This window comes from Lepidochelys kempii, chromosome 9 (assembly GCF_965140285.1).
Source record: "Lepidochelys kempii isolate rLepKem1 chromosome 9, rLepKem1.hap1, whole genome shotgun sequence".
NCBI lineage: Eukaryota > Metazoa > Chordata > Testudines > Cheloniidae > Lepidochelys > Lepidochelys kempii.
In genome coordinates this window covers 87,214,217-87,229,838 of record NC_136388.1, presented here as the reverse complement: position 1 = coordinate 87,229,838, position 15,622 = coordinate 87,214,217, and the positions used below count along the sequence as shown (strand labels likewise).

General features: G+C 38.9%; 1 protein-coding gene across 11 annotated transcripts in view; it reads right to left on the bottom strand.

Moving 5' to 3' along the window:
- TENM1 (teneurin transmembrane protein 1) overlaps nucleotides 1–15,622 on the bottom strand; it is a 1,397,628-nt gene that overhangs the window by 528,932 nt on the left and 853,074 nt on the right. The window contains exons 1-2 of one of the 11 annotated variants that reach the window (XM_073361274.1): nucleotides 5,145–5,457; nucleotides 4,377–4,655 (exon numbers count right to left, since the gene is read on the bottom strand). The exons of the other annotated variants lie outside the window; for them this stretch is intronic. The gene's annotated coding sequence lies outside the window, so the exon portion shown is untranslated. Of the gene's footprint in view, nucleotides 1–4,376; nucleotides 4,656–5,144; nucleotides 5,458–15,622 lie in introns of those variants that run through there. 11 annotated transcript variants of the gene reach the window in all.

Sequence of the window (15,622 nt, the reverse complement as noted above, 5' to 3'; positions counted from 1 at the left end):
GAATCTGAAACTACTAAGTGTGACTTCTGACTCAGCTGCTGGATGCCTACTGCCTTTCAGTACTATTTCCATGGAAACAGAGGTCTGATAGGAGAAAATAAGGTAAAAGGAAGTTTTAAAATCATTATTTTTGCGGAGTCTTCATCTTAATCTCAACAGTTCGCTATCAGTTACCACGGAAACTGAAGGAAATAGATGAGAGTTGGAGCTCTACAAGTTTCCATTTCTGTAAGAATGAGCCTAGTTTGAAATACTTCAAAATTGGAAAAATAAAGTTTTTTAATTGAAGTGTTTGGATGCAATGTTCTTAATAGAGCAGGCCAAATTTATCACTTCTAATGATTTATTAAGTCAATCCATCCATGCTCATTTAAACCAGCTAAGCATCTGACCCAAAACCCCTTTCCCTCTTCAAACTGTCTACAACTAGATCAATGTTTTTATGTATTTTTTATTTATTTGCCAATGTTTGTGATTTTTAGCCTATTTGTAGGCAGTATTCCCACATTTGATATTCGTAAGTCATTATGTGAATTGTCATGTAATTCACATGATATTTTTCCTTTTCAACTATTGGATGATGCTCCGTTATATACTCCCATATGAAATAAATTTCTTTTCATCCCCCCCCAAAATTCTGCTTCTTAATTAAACATATCTCTGCTACTTGCCTAAAATTTTCTCCGTGTACATTCACATGAACAAAACTTTGCATCATAAATATTGGCCAAAGAGTGGAAAAAAATGTTAAGATGGCTGAATCAAAATGTTAGGTCCAAAAATGTAAGCTTTATAGTGTCTTTGTAATCCCTAGAAAATAGTAGTCTACATTTGTAAAAACAAACACTCTATACACAGCCTGGCATAAGCAGAAGTAACTACTGATAAGAGGCCATGAACTAGAAAACGGACGCTATTGCCGATTAGGACTAAAGAAATTAGTAGTGCTCAGTGAAAGCTTCCAAAGCAACAAGCTAACACTTCGCCTGTCAGTGATTTTAGTCTGACACTCATAAAAGGAGCATGTTTACTCAAAAATATACTTAAATGAGAAGGTAATATTATGCTGAGAATAGTTCAAGTCTCTTTTCATTTCTCACTTTCAGAAAATTTTATTATCTGAACAGCAACTTAAAATACTAGAAAAATTAAATACAAACTAATGGCAAGTTTCCCCATCTAGTGCCAACTGATTTGAAACTGGTTAGTTTCTATATTACAGCTTTAGTCACCCAACTATAAACACATATTTGGTCAATTTTATTTTTTAAAATGTATCTTTTATAGTATTTTAAATCCAAATTCATAACAGACCATATTGTCATAGAAATGAAGGCAAATAAGAAATAAATTAACAGCAGATTAAACCTGAAGTTTGAAGTTTAAGTAAATAAAGTAAATGTATGCAACAGCAAAACAAAAACAAACCACCACTACCAAGTATCTGTTGGCTATGTTCTGGAAAAAATTTAGGATTTTTTAAAACAAACAATGATAGAATGACAAACTTATTTTTTTCAACATATTTTAATATTTTGGCTACTTAATAGTAAAGTTTCTGTGGATTAGAATTTTTCTGTATCATCAACAATTTCAGTTATGAAAATATTTAAAAAGTATAAAAGTAAGGAAAGGGATCACAAGAGAAAAATCTGATCATCTTGGGATGAAAGCATGACTGTATGTTACTACATGTCTTAGAGGAGAGTCATAGTGGGCCCAATCCTGAAAATCTCTTGCCTGATCATGCAAGTGAGGCTATGAAAGATCAGGACGACTATATACTCCTAATTTTAACTCACTACTAAACTATGCACAAAGGACCTGATAAAAGTTTGGATGAGCTAAGATACATTAGCTAGACATACCTAGCTCTACTCAGATCTCCTTGTGTTGATGCTTCTCACTGCCATAAAGCACTAATGTTAAACTCTCTTTTGTTGAATGATGGATATGCATTTTAGACACAGGTGAATCTACATATACAAGTATCAGATTAGGAGTCAGGGACTCTTATACTTTAATCATGGCTGTCACTGATTCACTGTGTAGATCTTTGGGAAGTTAGTGTTCAGTCCTACTCCCACTAAAGTCACTGACAGTTGGCATGAACTTCAAAGATGCAAGATTGGGACCCTAAAAATCTGTGCCTCATTCTCCCCATCTGTAAAATGGGGACTGCACCTCCTCTAACAGAGTGATCAGAGTACTGTACAAATGTTAATTAAAAGCACCCAAAAAGTATTATTATTCCATAAACATTTTTAAGTCCTTTCAGTTTAAAATTATTATTTTAAATTAAACTCCTAGTATTTAAACATCATGAACCACATATAGCATCATATACTGACACTTCCAGTTAACATCAATGCCAATACTTAGAATTCCAACTTCAGTGGAAGCAGTATCATGAACTTAAAGAGGAGGTTACACAGCCTATTTTTAAAAATATGTTAAACCAATTATGCTGGTATGTGTGTATGTTCATCATTTCCTGGCACAAGCTTTTGTTACAATAAAAAGTACAGCAACCGTTCACATGAACAACCATGGCTTCACGGTATTACAGCTTCTACATATATCTGTAATAGAACATCTTTACATTTGTATATTTAGATGCTATTTTTATGTAGGCCACTTTGATTATGTAGGCCACTTTGAACACATCCCCATCCCCATCTTAACACTTGAAGTTTCAGGCTGGTAATTTGTTTTCCATATAATTCATTTACCTCTGAAAATCACTTTTCTAATTTCTAGTTTATTATATGACAAGTTTACCTAATCCAAAATCGGGAAATGAAATATGGGTATGTTTATCTTTTCTTTTAAAAAGGCATTCAGTTATTTCTTTGACAAAGTATTGTCAAAGAACACCTTTTATTTAAAAAAATATCCTTTTGAGATCAACTTGAAAACTTGTAACTACTGCTTAGTATATACTAATTTTAGGGAGAAAAGTGAATAATATTTAAAATGCATTTGTGATATTCAAAAACACTGAAAGATTCCCACATTACTTGTTTTAAGAGCTCTCAACTCTCAAGAACTTTAAGAGCTCTTAATTTAAAACCACCACAAAGATTACAAATACTTCAGCATGTTATAAAGGTTTTGTATTACAGATATGGCTCAAGCAGGAAAAATGGTCATTAGTTATATTTTTATTCTTAAATTTAATTGAGGGAAATATATAAAGTAACCCAGAACACTGGAAATTAGACACAAAACAGGATGTAAAGAGAAAGAAACCACACACGGGGCAGAAGGAAAATAGGTAAGTTAAGGATGTGCCTCTCATTTTGATGTATAGCTCTTTGATATATAGCTTAGTTATGATTCATAAACTGTTCTTTTTGACAGTACCAAGAATGTTTGTGCTCTAAATATGAAAGCATTTACACTTTGTAGTTAAGCTTGGCAATTAATAGCCAAAAGAACATGAATACACAAATACAGTTCAGAATTGTTAATATGAAAACATTTGGAGATAAAGTAGACATTTGTGATGTGTCTGCACAACAACATTGGTCATTGCTGTTTGTTTTCACAATACACTACATCTGACTTGTTAATTACAACTAGAGAGAAACAGCACACAGTCTAGACGGATATCTACAAGCTTTGGTTACTATGAACATGATCAATGAAACAGTAACCCATAGATGCTTAATTCTCACAATATGAATGGGTACCTTTAATTTAAAGCCAAAGATAAAGAGGAAATTTCTGTATTTGATCAGAGAAATTAAAACACACTTACTAGTCTCTACTAACAAAAATTGACATAGGCTGAGGTAGAACGACATACAATTAGAAAGAGCTTTCTGGCTACATATAATTATCATGACAGCGTTAGCATTCATCTTCAAAGCCTAAAGTATTTGACTTAAAACTATAGCTGAAAGCCATGAAAACAAAAGAAAAAACAAAAACACAAATAGCTGAAAGCATTAGGAGCGGAGATCACTACAACTCTTACTTGTATCTATTGCCCCTGTAACTGTCCAATGACCAGAGCACATAAGGGTGGGCAGACAGTAATGTTTAAATATATTCTTAATTGTGATTACCTCTAAGGATCAATCAGAAATAAGATAGACCCATCCCCTGTTCACTAAGGGAGAGAGAGATCATTGTGTTGCTGACCCAGAAAGAAAGCCATTTCATTCTCTCAGCCTCTGACTTCACCACGGATTTGGGTCTTGATGTGAAATGTACTATCATCTCCCTTTAAATAAATAAATAATAGTACTAATAAAAATAATACAACTAGAATTCAAGTGTCTCAAGAAAAACTTCCCTTAGAAGCTATACATACACTACTGCCTACTCCCCCACAATTTTAAATACGAGAAGAAATACTGCAGACTTACTGTATCTCTGCTAAGTTTACTGAGATCCCAGTTTACGCTTCCAGCACGGTTAGGGGAAGCCACACACCCAAACCCCCGTCTGGCACGGATGTAGTCCAATTAGGCAGTAGCATGGTTCCTACCGAGGGGCAATGGAAGCATCATTCTGGGCGCGCGAGGAGCCCAGCCCGGAGAGAGAGAGAGAGCGCGCGCGAGCCCCGCCACCCTGCACATCCACCCAGTCCACTTGTTAGAGCGCAGCGCTCTGGCAGAACAGCAACCGTGAGCAAAGGAGACCCCCTATAGGCAAAAAAAAAAAAAAAGAGAGAGAGTTTATTCCTCCATCCTACACAGAGCTAAACACACACAACCTATATTTGATGTGCGGAAGCTAGATTACACAGCCACACTCGCTATAAACCCAGCTCTGGCTAGAAGACGCGTTTCCAGGCTTATACCATACCGGGGGGGGGGGGGGGGGGGGCGGCATGACACAGCCGCGACAGATGCGCACACACACGCCCAAGGCAGCTGGACGGCGCACGGCTCCACGCACAGCTGTTCGGGTGCGGGTGCGTTTCTCCCTCGCTCGGAAAAGCCCGCAGCTGTCCCCCGTCGGAGGCATGCAGCGGTCAAGGCTGGGCGAGCAGCCTGGAGGCATGAGACACTCAGGCGGCGGCAGCCCGCCCCACACACACACACACACACACACCCACACACACACACACCGCTCCCCGGGCAGCCCCAAGAGCAGAGGCAAAGTTCGGCTCGGCTCCCAGGCGAACTCACCCCTCCGGAGGGGTCGGGCAGGAACTTTCAGCAGCGCCCCGGCGCAGCCCCGGCGGGAGCCGCGAGCCAGGGGCTCTAGCTCCGGTGCCCTCGCGGCGCTCCCCGGCGGCTACAGCGCAGGCGACTGTAAATCCACATCGCCGCTGCCGCCCCGCATCCCCGCGCGGCTCCCCGCTCGCTCGGGACCGGCCGCGGCGGGTCAGGGGGCGAGAGGGCAGCGGGAAGCCAGCCCGAGGCGAGCCGCGGCTCGGCGCTCAGCCCCCGCCGCAGGTGCAGGTGCAGGTGCCGCTCCTCTCCGCTGGGCGAGTGCCGGAGAAGCCGCTCGCTCCGCACGGTTACATTTTGCTTCCCCAGCTGTTAACGAGCATGCCCGAGCGAACAGAGCATGCGCGCTAACCGCCGCCCTCAGCGCGAGCCCCGGCGGGGGCGAGGCCGCGGGCAGGGCGGCGGCGGGGGGTCCCCGGTGGGGGAGGGGGACTCAGAGCCGCGGGCAGGGGAGAGCCCCTCCGCGGGGTAGCGGTGAGCATCCCTGCCAGGGCAGCTCGCGGGCTTTGCCCTCAGTTCGCCCCCCACCCCAGAGCGCACCCCACGTCCGCGGACACCTCTCCCACCGCCCACCCCGACTTCCTAAGGCCGGGTGGGACCCTGTCTGCTCCCGCCCAGAGCCGAGCCCGCTCCCAGCGCGCGCGGTGGGGCTGGGCGGTGGGAACGCGCCCGCAGGTGGAGAGAAGGGGAAGCATCCCCGCTCCGCAACGCGCTGCGGGGCGCAGGAGAGGTGGCGGAGAGCGCGAAAGCAACCAGCGCCCGGAGAGCCACTGAGCTGGATGTTCAAACCTTTGCAGCTCATTCACAGAGTTTCTGGGGGTAGCGGCCGCCTCCCCTCCCCCTCTTGTACCACCCTTGCCAACCACAGAGTTGGGTTACATGACAAAGTTTAATTTGAGGACAGTATTAAGGAGCGAGTAGGTGGCGGGGAAAGCCCATAGCGGTTTCTTAACGCGTAGTTTAATCAAATAAGCCCCCAAAGACTGAAAATCCTAAAGCGCGCCACTACACCTTGTAGGAAATGTCACTACCTGAAGGCTGACCTATACTTCATCACTTCAAGCCCTCCGTCCACAGACTGTAGTTCTATTAATCTTCAGATGAGCTCCTCCGTAATTTCAGGATTCAGCAATCTTGAGAAACAGTACACAGATAATGGGGATTCCAAAACAGCTTTTGCAGGGGTGGTTTAAATTGAGCCCCAGCAATTACCCTTAAGATTGTTTTTGCTCAGAGGAATGAGAAGAGCTGGAAATGATTGGCTTCCTGTAGGTGATATTTCTGGTGGTTCTAGCGATCACAGACCTAGTCTACACTCAACCTTGTATTAATTTTATAAATCAATCACTTTCTGAAAACCTTTCAGTGGAAGTCTATGTGTGGGATACTCTCTTAAAAAAAAATACATTTTATTTTAAAATAAACCACTTGCACCAAATAACTAAGTCAGTTTTAATTCACTGTTTTTGGGTTTTATTTCAGTGCAAATGTATGTGTAGATGAGCCTCCAATCTAACCCTCTTCATAATGTATACCTTGCTGTTAGCATGTATCTCAAGTAGATTGCTCTTTTTGTTTACATGAGTGTCTGTAAGTTACATGTTGGAGGAAGTGCTTAATCTTAAGGGTTGAACCAAAGTTAGCACCCTCACCTTATCATATTATTCATTCACTCAAACGTGAAGTACACATGATGCCCACCTAACTCAGGTCAGTATCTGCTCTGCCAGTAAAACAGAAACGTGCCCACTGGCCTTTGATTCAGTGTGCGTTCCCAAACATTTGAGAACCTGAAACACTTTTCAGAAGTGGTTTTGATGTTGGAAAATAATTTCGTAACTGTGTTGTGAGTTTCTCGTAAACAACAATAAAAATTAAACAAGAAAACTGCCCTGGCTGAGTGGACATGCTAGCCTAAAGCACAGACCCTTCTTCATGAAAAATATCCTTTTTACACTGTGTATGTGCAACATTCATTGTGTCTCCCCAATGTGTACATGGAGATAGTGCACTCAGTAAGAGCTTATTGACTTCAGTGAGGCTACTTGTGTGCTTAAAATTAAGTATGTGTCTGCGAGTGTGCAGGATTGTGGCCTAAATCCTTACCTTTGCAGTTAAGCACTTGATTCAGAGAAGTGATTTTATTCAGACAGTTTAAACAGTTTTGTTTTTATGACACCTATTTATCTCAAAACACTTGTAAGAAAAGATCTGTTGCTTCAAGAATCAACATCCCCTCTTCAGTTAAAAGATGAGAAGGCTCCCAATGCCCACTTGAGTCTTCTATCCAGTTCTCCAGCAAAAAACAGGGAAGACACAACTTAACATTCCTGATATTTTTGAAGTAAAATACAATCTGACAGAAATAAAGAGAAAATCTGAACAACCTTTCAGCCCTTCTCTGTTTGAAGCAGCAGCAAACATGGGTACAAACTCAGATTTCCTCTTCAGGCCGTCTTTAAGAAATTGCCACTTCAACATTTACAGATTGTTATGCCATTCAAACTTATGGGGAAAACTAAACGTGGGTGGAGAATATAGCTTGGTTGTTGCTGAATTATTTCAATGGCCAAAGCAAAGATAGCGAGACAGTTCATTGTGCAATACAGTGCGCTTTCATGGACTAGAGCTTTCTATACCAATTAAAACCAGGGATGTCCTGTTGCTTGTAAACAGTTTTGTTTTGCTGACAGATTACTTCCACAACAATTTCAAATTTACTAGGCCAATATGCATGTTGCTTTCCAGCCTTTATTTAGCTTCATTGTGCTAAGTGCTGTACAACCCTATGAAAAGACCTGGGTGAAATCCTGGGCACACTGAAGTCAGAGTTTTTGCAATCAGTTTAGTTTATTTAACATTTTACAAAACTGTGTGCCAAATCCTTGCCTCCCTCCTGCTGTTTTGTGCTACTCAGCACAAAGCATCTGGAAACCCAGCTCATCCAGGTACCTGAGGATTCCAGCTAACAGGCATGGAAGATTCCCAGCTGGCATAGAGCAGGCATTGAAGACAAAAAGCATTGTGAGTGGTCAGGACCTCTGAAAATCAGACTAAAGCCTGTATTATTCCTATCAACAGCACAAACATGCATATTCCACAGCACAATCACTTTAACTCTGACCCAAAATAAATAAATATTCTCATGAACATATTACAAAATACTTTCTGGAAGAAAAACCCCAAAATTATATATCAATTCACTGAACCTCCTCAAAAACTATTCCACATATATATTTAAATTTGCCAGAAGTCAAAAATACTATATTTCCTATAAAAACTTCCTATTAAAGTACATATACAACATTATTAAGAAACAGTAATACCCGTGTTACCTGAAATTCTATTGTCAATTGACATATAAACTTATATTTATCATATGCTGGTATCCCTTGTAAAAAATAAGTCAAGATTTCAAAATGCATTAAGCAAATTAATCTACCATGGGTCAGACTTAAGGATGGCGTGTTGTGACAGAATATTCATTTCTTTGCACTTGATAAAACTAATGAGCTTGAATCTCCATTACTTTGTACCATGTGCAATCATTCACACCTCTGTGTGCAAAGTGAGTATAAAATACTACCTTTTTATAACGTTTTATATCCACTTTGCATAGGTGTAAATGACAAGTGGATGTAAAACATTACCAAAACAGAGTGGCAGCATTTTACAGCTGCTGTGCACCCCCCCTCACTTTGAAGAGGTATAAACAGCTACACAAGGTGAAAAGTAGTGAAGAATGAAGATTACTATGTGTATGTTTATATAGTTTTGATTCTGGTATCCTTCCCAAACAGAATGTTAATAAATTACACCATTTTACAGTATCAATTTAAAAGATATTCCAAATATATTTAGACTCCATGAAATGTTCTAAGTAAAAGATAACATTTACTTAAAACTAAATGAAGATAATGATATTCTTATAACTTTTAAAATGAAAGTGTTGCTTTAAAATTTACCCTTGCTTAAGAAGGGTTTGAACTTCTTGGGGGAACACCTGGCAAAAATTGTTACCCATCAGACAAGAGCAAAGAGTAGGTGGGAGAAGCTATTTCTAAGGTGTTTCCCTTTCATTGATTACAAACTATTCCTTAAACCTAGGATGGAGACAGATCAGGGACATAATTTCTGATGGATGACACACTGTATAAGAAATTTTATCACCAGGTTATCAGAGCTCTGGGCCACGACTAGCACTTTTTGACCTAGACTTTCCATCAGAAACTGCATCCCATGGATCAGAGCTGGGGACAAATGAGGAGTTGCAAAATCTGGCACAGTTCCCTATCATTCATCAGAAATTGAATCCCCAAGGTCAAGGACTAAAGACAAGTTGCAGTTTTTTTAAAGGAGAAAAATAACTGATATTAATGTAATGTCATAATTTGTATCTGGGTGCAAAATCTGGCAGTGATGCATTTTCTTCCACTGTGAAAAACAGCTGCACGTAAAGATGCAGAAGCCTTTCCTACACTCAGAAAGGATGACTGGCGGAAGACACTTGGGCACAGGCTGTGGAAAAATAACATACCATGTTGACTCTTCTACATTTGTGAGTTTGGGAGGGATTATTACCGAGGTCATGTGGTATGTATTTGAGGATGGGTGGTGCAGGAGTCTGAGTATGAAAGACTGCTAATGATGTTCCATGAAGCAACCAAAGTGACACTGTGAATACAGGCAGTATGACAAAAGCTGCCAGAGTGGGTGCCATAGGAAGGAGTGGAGCATGCATATGGTCCAGCAGTAATTCCAATAATTACCCGGAAGGTTGTTCAAGATACTGGCCAGTAGCTCCCAGTCGTCGCCTTTTGCCTTATTAGCTCAAGTTTACCAAAGTTCCAAACACACCACTGGATTGGTCACTAGTTGGCATGATCCAACAGAGTATATGGCAAGAAAAGACAAGACGATCATGATCAGCAGAAAGGGCTTTGTAATGTTTTTCAGTTCCCACAAAGTAAGATGTTTAAAATCATCTACAGTAAAAATGTGAAGCACATAGTGCTCTCTCTGACTGTAAGGGAAAGCTGGGGATGGAAGAAAGGAAAACATCAGTTCACTCACTTCCCTTTCCTTCGGGGGAAGATTACTTCACACTAGAGAAAGGCATATCTAGACTAGGCATTGTAGAAGACAAAAAAAAAACTTTCTGCTGAGAAAAGTGAATATTGTAACTTTTAAAAATCAGTATTGAAAAAATATTGAATCAATTTCATTCTTGAATATTTGAGCTGTAGGTTGAACAGCTTCAGAAGGTAAGAGCTGGCTCTCTATACACCTTTCCATCAGTTGGGTGGTAAAGGAAAGGAGTTTTAAAGGGAGTTTAAAGTTTCTAAATACTTGAATTATTTTTTAATTTTATAAGTTAAATTCTGAAACTGGAACTTGAAAAGGCTGTTCATTGTATCCTCCAGCTGGGAAGCAAATATGAGGAGAATGAAGCATTACAATGAAGAATGAAGAGAAGAATGAAGCAGTAATTTGCAGGGTATTTTGGATGCATCATTTGGTCACACATTTTTAGTCTAGAAAAATAATTTCTCTCACAGAGAACAGTTCAATTATGAAGATCTTTTAGCTTTTCTTTTACAGGTATGCTGTCAAAATTTTAAATTTAAAAAATTGGTGCCTCTTCCTCCATTTCCTCTGTATTTCTCTCCTTTCCTTTATTAAACATTACCACAATATCATGTACTGCTCCAAAAAAAATAGTGTGACAGTGACATTATGACATTTGGAGGTGAATATGCTTTAGGAAGGACCACGTGTCCAACCTGCTTCTTTTTTCCTCTTCTTATTTCATATTCTCCTTTCCTGTGTTTCTGCTGCTGTTCTTCCTTATTGCCTCCGTTTCAATCCTTTCTCTTCTCTTCACACATCTACTTCTCCTACCTTTGCAAATATACAGACACAAGATCCAAATCTCTTCTTTGGCTCAGATTACTACATTATAAAGTGAGAAGGGAACACTGATCATCTTGTCTGACCTCTTGCCTAGCACAGGCCATAGGACTTCCCTAAATTAATTTCTGTTTCAACTTGAGTGTCTCTTTCATCTACACTGCAGCTGGGAGCATTCTCCCCAGCTCTAGAAGAGAGACTTACACTAGTTCTGATTGAGCTATCATGCTAAAAATAGCAGTGTATCTGAGGCTAGTATGGGCAGTAGGTTGGCTAACCACCCGAATATGTACCCAGGGAGTCTGGGTGAGTTTGCACTCAGGTGGCTAGCCCATGCTACCACCTGTGTTACCCCTGGCTACACAGTTATTTTTAGCATGCCAGCTCAATGAGAGCTAGCGCATCTGTCTACTCAAGATGGGAAGCATGCTTCCAGCAGTAGTGTAGACACACACTTTAAAAAATCCAGTCTTGATTTTAAGATTTGCATTGAGGAAGAATAAACCACAACACATCATTTACTCTCACTGTTAAAAAATGCGCACCTAATTTGGAGTCTAAATTTATTTACTTTCAAACTCTAACCATTGGATCTTGTTACTCATTTGTCTGTTAGACTGAAGAGCCTTCTACTATCAAATTTCTGTTCCCCATGTAGGTACTCATAGATTGTCATCAAGGTTAACCACCCCTTAGCATCCTCTTTGATAAGCTAAACAGCTTGAGCTCCTTCAGTCTTTTGCTTACAGCTTAGTAGAAATATGAGAGTATCTTCATCCTTAATTGTGGATGTCCTATTTTACTTTCCTAAAATGTTAGGTTGAAATCCTCAACAGGTCCAGTGGAGTCAAGCTGGCAAATAATTTGGCACTTAAGAGTAGAAGCCCATTCAGAGATGAGCTTGTCAGATGTTCTAGTTGTTAATACATGCAATGGTTTTCTATTTTTCTTTGGAGTTTTCAGTTCTGCATCAGAAAGTACTAAGACACACCCTTCAAAAAGTCTAACAGCAACAGTATCCAGTGAAACAGAGTAATATACTCTTTTGGGAGCTATTACCTGAATTCTCTATAATACCTAATACAAATTAAAAATATTCAGATGCCCATTAAAACAATTAATGCAAATTATGATAAAATCTTACATATTTAGTTCTCTGAAATTTATGGAGGGGTTTTATAGTTTAAAACACTGTCTATACAAACCATTTGCTTTAGAGAGATTTAAAATAGAAAAAAAAGGCAAAATCTATCCATCAATCTTATAGAGTAAATGATTCTGTTATTGTTAAATTTTGATTTCTCATCCTAAATCGTGAAATCAAAATGGAACAATGTAAACAAAACACCTGCTTCCAAAATCTGCCATAACAGCTATAGTCGTAACAGGCTGTAACATAAAAGATTTTTTTTCCTACTCCAACCTATGTTCCCAATGTGATTATACTCCTAAATAGGAAACAACTACTTTTGGCATTTATGGTATCACCATAATCTTTTGAGTGAATTATTGCCATGTAATTAAGTCAGAAGTATCAATTTATATTTAAATAAAAAAAGGTTTTGTGTGTTTCTAAAATTAAGATATACATAGGCCATAATAAAGATTTAACAATAGCATACCCTTAATTACTGCCATCAAATATTTAAAATGGAATGTTTCTTGAAGGATGCAGAGCTAGATAATAACTAGATTTAGTACAGTAATTAAGTATTATTGTTCAATGTATCAAAAAGAGGTGTGAGTTTCTATATTTAGTAAAAGTTGGTAATTTCTTCAAAGTCTGTGTACACTAGGCAGGTAATTTATGTACAAGACTAATCCTTGTACATATCCTTCTAACTCTTCAGATCTTATTTTCACTTGATTACCAGCAACAATCATTGGCTGGGAAGAGGGCAGCAGAGAGTCTACTGAAGTGAATAGTGAAACATTTCTCTTCAACAGTGTGAACACATAAAAATATAGGAAACATACTGTGATAAAAATGAATATTGGGGGACAACATAAATCTTATAGGGCAAAGCTATAAGTGAGATTTGTTATACCATTACAGACAAAATACTATATAGTACCTATGATTGCCTTGACTTCAGAAACCATTATTTACCCTGTGATTTTCCCAACTGATATTTTAAATATTTCAAACAAAAAAAATGCAACATTGGTTGATTAGAAGCTAGTTTTTAATTAAATTAGAGCCAAGTGGATACCATTCTGATCTCATACATTCAATGGAATTACATTGAATTTATGCTGATATACTGGAGAGGAATATCAAGACCATATTTTTTTAAGCTATAATTCAGTATCTTTGAATTAGAATACAGGGAAGAATCTCTTAACGTGTTGTAAGCAAGTCTCCAAAATTGAAGACCAACATCCCTGAGCCCAATAAATCTTGCTCATATGCATCTGTTCAATGTGTAGTTTTTCTGAATATTATGATGATGTAGCATAATGTTTTTCTAAAGGAACATTGCCAAAGCTGTTAATGTAATTTTGGAAGGTGGCAAAGATTGTTTCCCCAATTTCTGCATACACGTTCAATGAAAAGGAATCTGATCTGTTAGTATTCAAGGCTCCTAGTTCTTCTCTGCTAATTTACATTTATATTCTTAATGCCTAGGTTGAGCCTAGGGAAATTTAACAGTCTATTTCATTAATGCTAACTTCCATAGAAATCCCAATATGCACAGAAGTTCCAAGATTGCAAGGCTTCTAGATGACAATGCAGCAGCTAAGCATAATTGGTGGGTGGTTATAATAGTTAATAGGGCTGTCAAGCAAGTAAAAACATTAATCACGAGATTAAAAAAAGTCACGATTAATCGCAGTTTTAATCGTACTGTTAAACAACAACAAAATACCATTTAAATATTTTTTGATGTATTCTACCTTAAAATATATTGACTTCAATTACAACACAGTATACAAAATGTACAGTGCTCACTTTATATCATTATTTTTGAACACAACTATTTGCACTGTAAAAAAGATAAACAAAAGACATAAGCATTTTCAATTCACCTCATACAAGTACTGTAGTGCAATCTCTTTATCGTGAAAGTGCAACTTACAAATTTCGAAGTATTTTTGTTGCATAACTGCACTCAAAAACAAAACAGTATAAAACTTTAAAGCTTACAAGTCCACTCAGTCCTACTTCTTTTTCAGCCAATTGTTTACAAATTTGTTTACATTTACAGGAGATAATGCTGCCCGCTTCTTATTTACAATGTCACCTGAAAGTGAGAACAGGTGTTCTCATGGCATTGTTGTAGTCAGCATTGCAAGGTACTTATGTGCCAGATATGCTAAACATTCATATGCCCCTTCATGCTTCTGCCACCGTTCCAGAGGACATGCTTCCATTCTGATGATGGGTTCTACTCAATAATGATCCAAAAGCAGTGCAGACTGATGTATGTTCATTTTCATCATCTGAGTCAGATGCCACCAACAGAAGGTTGATTTTCTTTTTAGGTGGTTCAAGTTCTGTAGTTTCCAAATCAGAGTGTTGCTCTTTTAAGATTTCTGACAGCATATTCCACACCTCATCCCTCTCAGATTTTGGAAGGCACTTCAGACTTTTTAAACCTTGGGTCAAGTGCTGTAGCTATCTTTAGAAATCTATTATTGGAGTTTTGTCAAATCTGCAATGAAAGAGTTCTTAAATCAAACAACATATGCTGGGTCATCGTCCGAGACTGCCAGAACACAAAATATATGGCAGAATGTAGATAAAACTACAGAGCAGGAGACCTACAATTCTCCCCCAATGAGTTCAGTCACAAATTCAATTAACCCTTGGTTTCTTTTTTTTTTTTTTTTTTAACAAGTGTCATCAGCATGGAAGCATGTCCTCTGGAATGGAGACCGAAGCATGAAAGGGCATATGAATGTTTAGCATATCTGGCACATAAATACCTTGCAACGCCAGCTACAATAGTGCCATGCGAACACCTGTTCTTACTTTTAGGTGACATGGTAAATAAGAAGTGGGCATTATCTCCTGTAAATGTAAACAAACTTGTTTGTCTTATTTCAGAGTAGCAGCTGTGTTAGTCTGTATCTGCAAAAAGAAAAGGAGTACTTGTGGCACCTTAGAGACTAACAAATTTATTTGAGCATAAGCTTTCGTGAGCTACAGCTCACTTCATCTACTGCATGCATCCGATGAAGTGAGCTGTAGCTCACGAAAGCTTATGCTTTCAAACTGTTCAGTTATAACACCACATTTGTCTTTTAAAGAAAAATTTCTTTTGAAATGCTGTATAATTCTCCCTCTTTGCTTTCGAATGGATTACAAATTACAAATGCACATGCAGCTACTTTAATTGTACAATTGGGCCGTGTTCTGGCAGGCTTTTCTGAAAAGATACAGTTTTACAATGCAGCATTGATGTGGACCCATTTACTGATTGTCGTCAACTATATGCAGAGGCTTTTGCACATAACTTATTTTTTCTAATAATAGCAGTAATCTGTGCATGGGTCTGAGAGTAGAAACCAGACTGGAG